The sequence below is a fragment of the Phyllobates terribilis genome, unplaced genomic scaffold (genome assembly GCF_046119375.1).
Source record: "Phyllobates terribilis strain yellow unplaced genomic scaffold, ASM4611937v1 Scaffold_13__5_contigs__length_258822181, whole genome shotgun sequence".
Taxonomy (NCBI): Eukaryota; Metazoa; Chordata; class Amphibia; order Anura; family Dendrobatidae; genus Phyllobates; species Phyllobates terribilis.
This window is the reverse complement of record NW_027362773.1, coordinates 116,904,728-116,914,130: the sequence shown is the minus strand read 5'-3', so window position 1 is coordinate 116,914,130 and position 9,403 is coordinate 116,904,728.

Sequence of the window (9,403 nt, the reverse complement as noted above, 5' to 3'; positions counted from 1 at the left end):
TCTCGATTGGGTTTCACACTTTTTTGTTAAGTATATAATTCCACATGTGGTAATTCATAGTTTTGATGCCTTCAGTGTGAATGTACAATTTTCATAGTCATGAAAATACAGAAAAATCTTTAAATGAGAAGGTGTGTCCAAACTTTTGGTCTGTACTGTATATATACTGTATATACATACACACATATGTATCTACACACATCTGCCACATTTTGGCTCAGCATCCTCCAAATTTGATGCATACATACATATTTACAGCACCTATGTACTTACCAATGAAATAATATCCCGTAAGTGGGTATGTTTTAGGATAACAGCTGGTTCACATGTGCCCATATCATATTCATGGACCATGGAGTCCTTGTACAAGCTAATATTTCATTTTGCAGATCGCTGGACCGCTCACAGGTGTTCCTGATCCGTCCATCCTCAGGACTGAGACTCCGCTGCCCATTGAGATCTAAACACCAGCTTTGCTCCCATCCATTAACCAGAATAGGTTCTCTTGACTTTCTCCCTGTACAAATCTTATTTCTTGCTGAGTCTCTCAAAGATATTGCTTAAAAAGGTAAAAAAAAATATGCCCTTCAAGAGGGGATGCTTGATATGGTAATTATATGGTCCCAACCCAATTTATAAGGCAAGAAATCCCACTTATTAAACCTGGCAGGGCACACCTGTGAAGTGAAAACTATTTCCGGTGACTACCTCTTGAAGCTCATCAAGAGAATGCCAAGAGTGTGCAAAGCAGTCATCAAAGCAAAAGGTGGCTACTTTGAAGAACCCAGAATATAAGACATATTTTCAGTAGTTTCACACTTTTTTGTTAAGTATATAATTCCACATGTGTTAATTCATAGTTTTGATGCCTTCAGTGTGAATGTACAATATTCATAGTCATGAAAATACAGAAAAATCTTTAAATGAGAAGGTGTGTCCGAACTTTTGGTCTGTATTGTATGTGGCACCCATAGGCGGATTATAATGAGGGCAATCTGGGCTACCGCCCGGGGCCCCGAGCCTCCAGGGGGCCCGGGGCTCCAGTGTGTCTATGGCCAGATTGCCCTCATTATACAGTGGTGGCCAAAAGTTTTGGCAGTCCTGCAATTCTGTCAGATAATACTCAGTTTCTTCCTGAAAATGATTGCAATCACAAATTCTTTGGTATTATTATCTTCATTTAATTTGCTTGCAAGGAAAAAACACAAAAGAGAATGAAGCAAAAATCAAATCATTGATCATTTCACACAAAACTCCAAAAATGGGCAGACAAAAGTATTGGCACCCTCAGCCTAATACTTGGTTGCACAACCTTTAGCCAAAATAACTGCGAACAATCGCTTCCGGTAACCATCAATGAGTTTCTTACAATGCTCTGCTGGAATTGTAGACCATTCTTCTTTGGCAAACTGCTCCAGGTCCCTGATATTTGAAGGGTGCCTTCTCCAAACTGCCATTTTGAGATCTCTCCACAGGTGTTCTATGGGATTCAGGTCTGGACTCATTGCTTGCTACCTTAGAAGTCTCCAGTGCTTTCTCTCATACCATTTTATAGTGCTTTTGGAAGTGTGTTTTGGGTCATTGTCCTGCTGGAAGACCCATGATCTCTGAGGGAGACCCAGCTTTCTCACACTGGGCCCTACATTATGTTGCAAAATGTGTTGGTAGTCTTCAGACTTCATAATGCCATGCACACGGTCAAGCAGTCCAGTGCCAGAGGCAGCAAAGCAACCCCAAAACATCAGGGAACCTCCGCCATGTTTGACTGTAGGGACCGTGTTCTTTTCTTTGAATGCCTCTTTTTTTTCCTGTACACTCTATGTTGATGCTTTTTCCCAAAAAGCTCTACTTTTGTCTCATCTGACCAGAGAACATTCTTCCAAAACGTTTTAGGCTTTCTCAGGTAAGTTTTGGCAAACTCCAGCCTGGCTTTTTTATGTCTCGGGGTAAGAAGTGGGGTCTTCCTGGGTATCCTACCATACAGTCCCTTTTCATTCAGACGCCGACGGATAGTACGGGTTGACACTGTTGTACCCTCGGACTGCAGGGCAGCTTGAACTTGTTTGGATGTTAGTTGAGGTTCTTTATCCACCATCCGCACAATCTTGCGTTGAAATCTCTCGTCAATTTATATTTTCCGTCCACATCTAGGGAGGTTAGCCACGGTGCCATGGGCTTTAAACTTCTTGATGACACTGCGCACGGAATACACAGGAACATTCAGGTCTTTGGAGATGGACTTGTAGCCTTGAGATTGCTCATGCTTCCTCACAATTTGGTTTCTAAAGTCCTCAGACAGTTCTTTGGTCTTCTTTCTTTTCTCCATGCTCAATGTGGTACACACAAGGACACAGGACAGAGGTTGAGTCAACTTTAATCCATGTTAACTGGCTGCAAGTGTGATTTAGTTATTGCCAACACCTGTTAGGTGCCACAGGTAAGTTACAGGTGCTGTTAATTACACAAATTAGAGAAGCATCACATGATTTTTCAAACAGTGCCAATACTTTTGTCCACCCCCTTTTTTAGGTTTGGTGTGGAATTATATCCAATTTGGCTTTAGGACAATTCTTTTTGTGTTTTTTCATTGAAGACAAATTAAATGAAGATAATAATACCAAAGAATTTGTGATTGCAATCATTTTCAGGAAGAAACTGAGTATTATCTGACAGAATTGCAGGGGTGCCAATACTTTTGGCCACCACTGTATGTGCGGCGTCGCAGCACATACCAGCAGACAGTGGCGGGGGGCCCCCGGACCGCTCCCCCAGCAGCGGCGCATGACCGCTACTTCTTCTTCGGCCGGGCCAGCACTGCAGCAGTTAACTTCCCTGTGCTGGCCCGGCAGCGTCACTGCTAGGAGACACTTCCCTGTGCGCGGCCGTGTCTCCTAGCTGTGACGTCACGTAGTGCACGCCCGGCCTGCAGTGCTGCACCGGAGAAGAGTAGGAGGACTGGAGCCAAGCCGGGGGATGGTGAGTCTGTGTGTCTGTGTGTGTGAGTGAGTGTGTGAGTGTGTGTGTGAGTGTGTGTATGTGTGTGTGTGTGCAGGCAGATATCATTGTGTGATGTCTGTTTATATGTATTTTTGTGTTTCAAATGTGTTTATGCGTGTATGTATATGTCTGTATATGTTTGTGTATTGAGTGACTACGTGCGGCCTCCTGCTGAGTGTAGATGGCGCTGTGCGGCATCCTGCTGTCTCTGGGGGGGGCGCCGTGCGGCCTCCCGCTGCGTATAGATGGCGCCATGCGGCCCCCTGCTGTGTATAGATGGCGCCGTGCGGCCTCCCGCTGTGTATAGATGGCGCCGTGCGGCCTCCCGCTGTGTATAATTGGCGACGTGCGGCCTCCTGCTGTGTATAGATGGCGCCGTGCAGCCTCTTGCTGTGTATAGATGGCGCCGTGCGACCTCCTGCTGTGTATAGATGGCACCGTGCGTCCTCCTGCTGTGTATAGATGGCACCATGCGGCCTCCTGCTGTGTATAGATGGCTAGGTGCGGCCTCCTGCTGTGTATAGAGGGCACCGTGTGGCCCCCTGCTGTGTATAGATGGCACCATGCGGCCCCCTGCTGTGTATAGAGGCACAGTGTGGCCCTCTGCTGTGTATAGATGGCGCCGTGAGGCCTCCTGCTGTGTACAGATGGCTATGTGCGGCCCCCTGCTGTGTATAGATGGCGCCGTGCGGCACCCTGCTGTGTATAGATGGCTACGTGTGGCCCCCTGCTGTGTATAGATGGCGCCTTGCGGCCTCCTTCTGTGTATAGATGGCGCCGTGCGGCCTCCTGCTGTGTATAGATGGCGCCGTGCGGCCTCCCGCTGTGGATAGATGGCTACGTGCGGCCTCCTGCTGTGTATAGATGGCTCCGCGCGGCCTCCTGCTGTGTATAGATGGCTACGTGCGGCCTCCTGCTGTGTTTACATGGCACCGTGCGGCCTCCTGCTGTGTATAGATGGCGTTGTGCAGCCTCCCGCTGTGTAGAGGTGGCTGCGTGAGGCCTCCCGCTGTGTATAGATGGCTACATGCTGCCCCCTGCTGTTTATCGATGGCTCGGTGCGGCCTCCCGCTGTGTATAGATGGCTACGTGCGGCCTCCCGTTGTGTATAGATGGCGCAGTGTGGCCTCCCGCTGTGTATAGATGGCGCAGTGCGGCCTTCCGCTGTGTATAGATGGTGCAGTGTGGCCTCCTGCTGTGTATAGATGGCGCAGTGCGGCCTCCTGCTGTGTATAGATGGCGCAGTACAGCCTCCTGCTGTGTATAGATGGGTACGTGTGGCCTTCTGCTGTGTATAGATGGCTACGTGCAGCCCCCTGCTGAGTATAAATGGCGCCGTGCGGCCCACTGCTGTGTATAGATGGCGCCGTGCGGCCTCCTGCTGTGTATTGATGGCACCTTGCGGCCTCCCGCTGTGTATAGATGGCTACGTGTGCTCCATATTGAGTCATACAATTAATGTAAGGCTATGTGCTCACGATGCAAAAATGCTCCGGATTTTTTTTGAGCGTTTCTGCATTTCTCTGGCCCTGGCATGTTATTCACATGCATTTCCGCATGCGGGTTGACAAGCGCTTTCCAAGTGATTTTAGCATCACTTGGAAAGTGCTTGACAACTTGGTTACACTATATAAATCCATGCAACCGGCATGGATTTATATAGTGTGACCGTAAAAGAATGGTAAAAAATAAAAAATAAATATATACTTACCTTCTGATGGCCTGCCGACGTCAGCGGTCGCGTGACCCATCACATGACTAAATGATGTCACGGCAGGTCCTTTTCAGACCATCGCGAGCTGCCGGCAAGCCAGGACTCATCGGATAAAGACACCGGGGGCCATCAGAAGGTAAGTATAACATTTATTTTTTATTTTATTCTTTTTTCACGGGTTCTATGGTACCCGGGTCCGGAGGAGAGTCTCCTCTTCTCCAAACCCGGGTACCATCTGCACATTGAAACGCATGGATTCCGCATCTACCGATGCAGTGATGCGGATTCCATGTGTTCCAATGCAAGTCAATGGCGGTGAAAACGCAGCGCTTCCGCAAAATAATTGGTAGTGCTGCGGATTTTTCTGCAATAATAATCCGCAGCGGAAATTTCCGCAGCATGAGCACAGCACATGCGGATTATCATTGGGGAACATGGCAGACCTTCTACGAAGCTTTTTTTAAGCGTTTCTGCAGCGGAATTGCCACTGCGGAAATGCTTGAAAAACGCATAGTGGGCACACAGCCTAAAAAAAATTATTATAATTAATATTGTGCCAAATTAATTTCACGTGAACTATGACATGATCTATCACAGGGGATCATGTGACATGTGATACATCAGGTGTGTGTGTGTGTGTGTGCGGGGGGGGGGGGGGCGCTCCTTCTAAACTGCCCGGGGTCCTTGCTACTCTTAATCCACCACTGGTGGCACCCTAGGAGTCCGGTTGCCACAGTGGAATTGCCTCCCTCACAAGAGGTGATGCCATGCCTGGAATCAAGCAGGGGTCCCTTAGTCAGGTATACTAACATGCAACATGTTCCTGGCTCCAGACCAGCAAGGGGACCTCGTCCCCTTAGCAACTGGGATCTGGAGGCGGGGTTAGTGAGACTTAGTGAGAGGAGTTGAAGTCAGGACGTCGACGAGGAAAGACCTAGGGAGTGGAGCTGCGCGGCAGTTCACCCCTCAGGATAGAAGCATGGAAGAACCGGACACCGGAGTCCGAGGCTGTGAGGCACCGAAGGCTCAGCAGCAGAAACTGGAGGGCAGGTCTCCTGGCCCCACCAGACGCCCGGAGGCTTGGCAGCACCGCAGGACCCAGCACCGCTACGTGGGAGCGACGCATCAGCTAGGCCCGAGCTGCCTGCCATACGGGTGAGCACAAAGACATTGTACTCAGGGACGAGGGCCACAGCACAGCTACAAGCAGCAGGGCCAGAGAGATTAGTGCAAAAGGGAAGGCCTACAACTGCACCTGGCGAGGTGGATTCCTTACTTGCTTCCAGGCTGCCCGGACTTCCATTTCTAGCCAGTACCCGTGTTCCGGTCTGCCTAATCACCGCAAGTAAACATGAGAGGAAACCGCCATTGAGTTGTGGACAGATTATTAACTGCGCAATCAACCCCTGCACTACATCACCCAGCATCATCTACTTCACTACAACATCTACACTGCCCTGGAGCTAAGCTCTACCTGTGGAGAGCCAAACCAACTCTGCTGCATTAAACACCAGCTTCAGAGGACCTGCTCTGCAGCGGCGGCTACCTATAGCCGCATACCACAGGTGGCGTCACAAATTGCATACATAAAAACGAAAAAATTCCCCTTTTTACTGACTGCCCTGGGTCACGAACCCAGTCACCGCCACTGTGACATCACCCCTAGCAACGACCGGCCCGGCACTGAGTACCCCACGGCCCAGGGGGCGCGTCACATACAGTGTCAAACCCGCAGCGTCAAGATGTTGCAGCATAGTGGATGGGATCTCTAGAAATCCCATGTCCGCTATGCATGCTGTCGCAGAGTGCATCTTCTTACAGTCACCACTGTACTTACGAGAGCTTCAATCAGCAAGATATCTTGAGTAAACAGTATTTACTTCATACTGGATAAACATGAGATACAATTCAGTGTCACACAGTCCGTGTGCTGCTGACATAGCACATTCAGAAAAGAAGAAAAACACAGGAAGTAAAAACAACCAACAATTGAGAGCTTTCCTCCCCCACATTACAGCAAGCATATAACTTTACACACTATCGCCATCTGCTGTCTAGTTAGTATAAAGTCCTCCTTTCACTTATAATAAGTCCTAATCTGTTGCATATGCCAACACCCTTTCTCAACAGTAAGGACTTATTTAATCAAACCCAACTTTTTTATTAATCTCTGGTGTTTATCAGCATTCAACGCCTTCATGAAGATGTCTGCTGTCATTTCTTCAGTAGGACAATACTCTAACTTCAAGACTCCTTGTTCCTGATGATCTCTCAAGAAATGATATTTCACATCAATATGCTTGTTTTTTGGATTGACTCTTTCCATCTGAGCAAGAACAAGACATCCTTGATTGTCCTCTTTCAGTTTTGTTGGTTCCAACTGTGGTTGTCCTAATTCTGTCAACAATTGTCTTAACCAACGTACTTCTTGACTCGCATGTGCTGTGGCAACATATTCTGCTTCTGTTGAAGACAGTGTCACAATTGACTGTTTCTTACTTGTCCAACTAATTGGTCCACCTGAGAGAAAAAAAATATGTCCACTGGTAGATCTTCTGTCAGTTGGATCTCCAGCCCAATCTGCATCAACATATCCTGTTAAAATGCAATTATCACTTGTGGGTAATTTCAGCTTAACATTGCTAGTTCCTTTCAAATAACACATTACTCTCTTCACGGCATTCCAATCAGCTTTATTTGATTTTGATACCTTTCTACTCAGGATTCCTACTGCTGCTGCGATGTCTGGTCTTGTAACGGTCACTAGATACAGTAGTTTTCCTATTGCTGTTCTGTATTCTTCATTATTTGGTAGAATATTTTTTTCACTGTTCATCTCTTTGAGATAATTAGTTTCCATTGGAGACTTTACTGTTTTTGCATCCTTTAATCCAAATTTTTCTGTTATGTCTTGAATCATGTGATTTTGATTCAGTAGGAAACTTCCGTCTTCTTCTCTTTCTACCTGTATTCCTAGGTACTGTTTTACATTTCCCAAGTCTTTGATTTCGAAATGTTGCTTCAGGATTTTTAGAATGTTTTCTTTATCCCTTTCTTGTTTAAAACAAAACAAAATGTCGTCTACATATATGAGTACATAAATCCATTTATTAATCAACCTTTTTATGTACAAGCATGGATCAGCTTTGCTTCTTTGAAATTTTTCATTTGTAAGTACTTCCGTGATTTTGTCATTCCACGCTTTAGCTGCTTGCTTTAAACCATATATGCTTTTCTGTAGTTTGCTAACTTTGTTTGGATTTCTTTCATCTTTGAATCCTGGAGGTTGTTCCATGTAAATGTCTTCTGATAAATCTCCATTCAAGAAAGCTGTCTTTACATCCAGATGTCTCAGTTCCATCTGTTTCATTGCTGCCACTGTAAGTGAAGTTCTTATTGTAGTGTGTTTGACAACTGGAGCAAATGTCTCATCATAGTCTCCTCCATATTTTTGAGAATACCCTTTAGCTAATAGTCTTGCTTGGTATCTTTCTGCTGTGCCATCTGTTTGGTATTTTACTTTAAAAATCCATTTACATCCTATGGCTTTTCTTCCTTCTGGTAAATCTGTTAGTGTCCATGTATTTGAATCATGCATAGATTTAATTTCTGTTTCTGTTGCTTCTATCCATTTATTAGCTTCTTCTTCAGGAAGTTTAGATATGTCTTCCCAAGAGGTAGGCTCATAGATTTTTCTTATGCTTGTCTTGTATGAGAGACGTTTTGGTGGTTTTCCTTTGTTCTCTCTCATTGAACGTCTTGGTTCTGTGTCTGTTTGTAGTTGTGATTCTTCACTTTCAGTATTTTGTTCTTCATTAATTTCTACTTCTTTCTCATCAGATATTTCTTCAGTTATGTCACTATTGTTTTTCTCATTTTTTGTTTCAACTGAAATCATAATGTCTTCATTTAAATCTTCAATGAATGTCACACTGTTACTCAACGTAACTCTGTCTGTTTTGGGATCTAGGATTCTATATCCTTGGCAATTTTTACTATATCCAATGAATATTCCTTCCATGGAACTGTTTTGAAGTTTGGAACGTTTTTCTGTTGGAATGAATATAAAAACTTTACATCCAAAAACTTTTAAATGATTGACACTTGGTTTCATACCTTGCCACAGTTCATATGGAGTTTTCGTCAGTTTTCTGTAGATATGTAGCTGTCATTGCTGCCTCACCCCAATATTTCTTTGGTAGTTTGGAATCTGTCAGCATACATCTTATCATTTCTGTTAGAGTTCTCTTTTTCCTTTCTGCTACTCCATTTTGTTCAGGTGTGTATGGAACAGTTTTCTGGTGTTCTATTCCATTTTGTCTTAAGTAGTCTTCTATTCTGTGACCTGTAAATTCACCTCCATTATCACTTCTGATGACAATTGGCTTCCTTTGAAATTTGTTACTTGATCTTGTTACATAGTCTACAAGTTTATCAAAAACTTCACTTTTGTTCTTAATTAAGTATGTGACTGTGTATCTTGAGTAGTCGTCTATAAAAGTCAACATGTATCTATTGCCTCCTGATGTAGTCACTTTCATGGGTCCACATACGTCAGTATGCACCAAATCAAGTGGTCTTTCGCTTTTCATCTCACTTTCTTTTGGAATAGATATCCTTGTGGCTTTGGATTTTATACAACATTCACATCTTATGGTAATTGAGCAATCTGATATCTTTAAATCTTTTGTC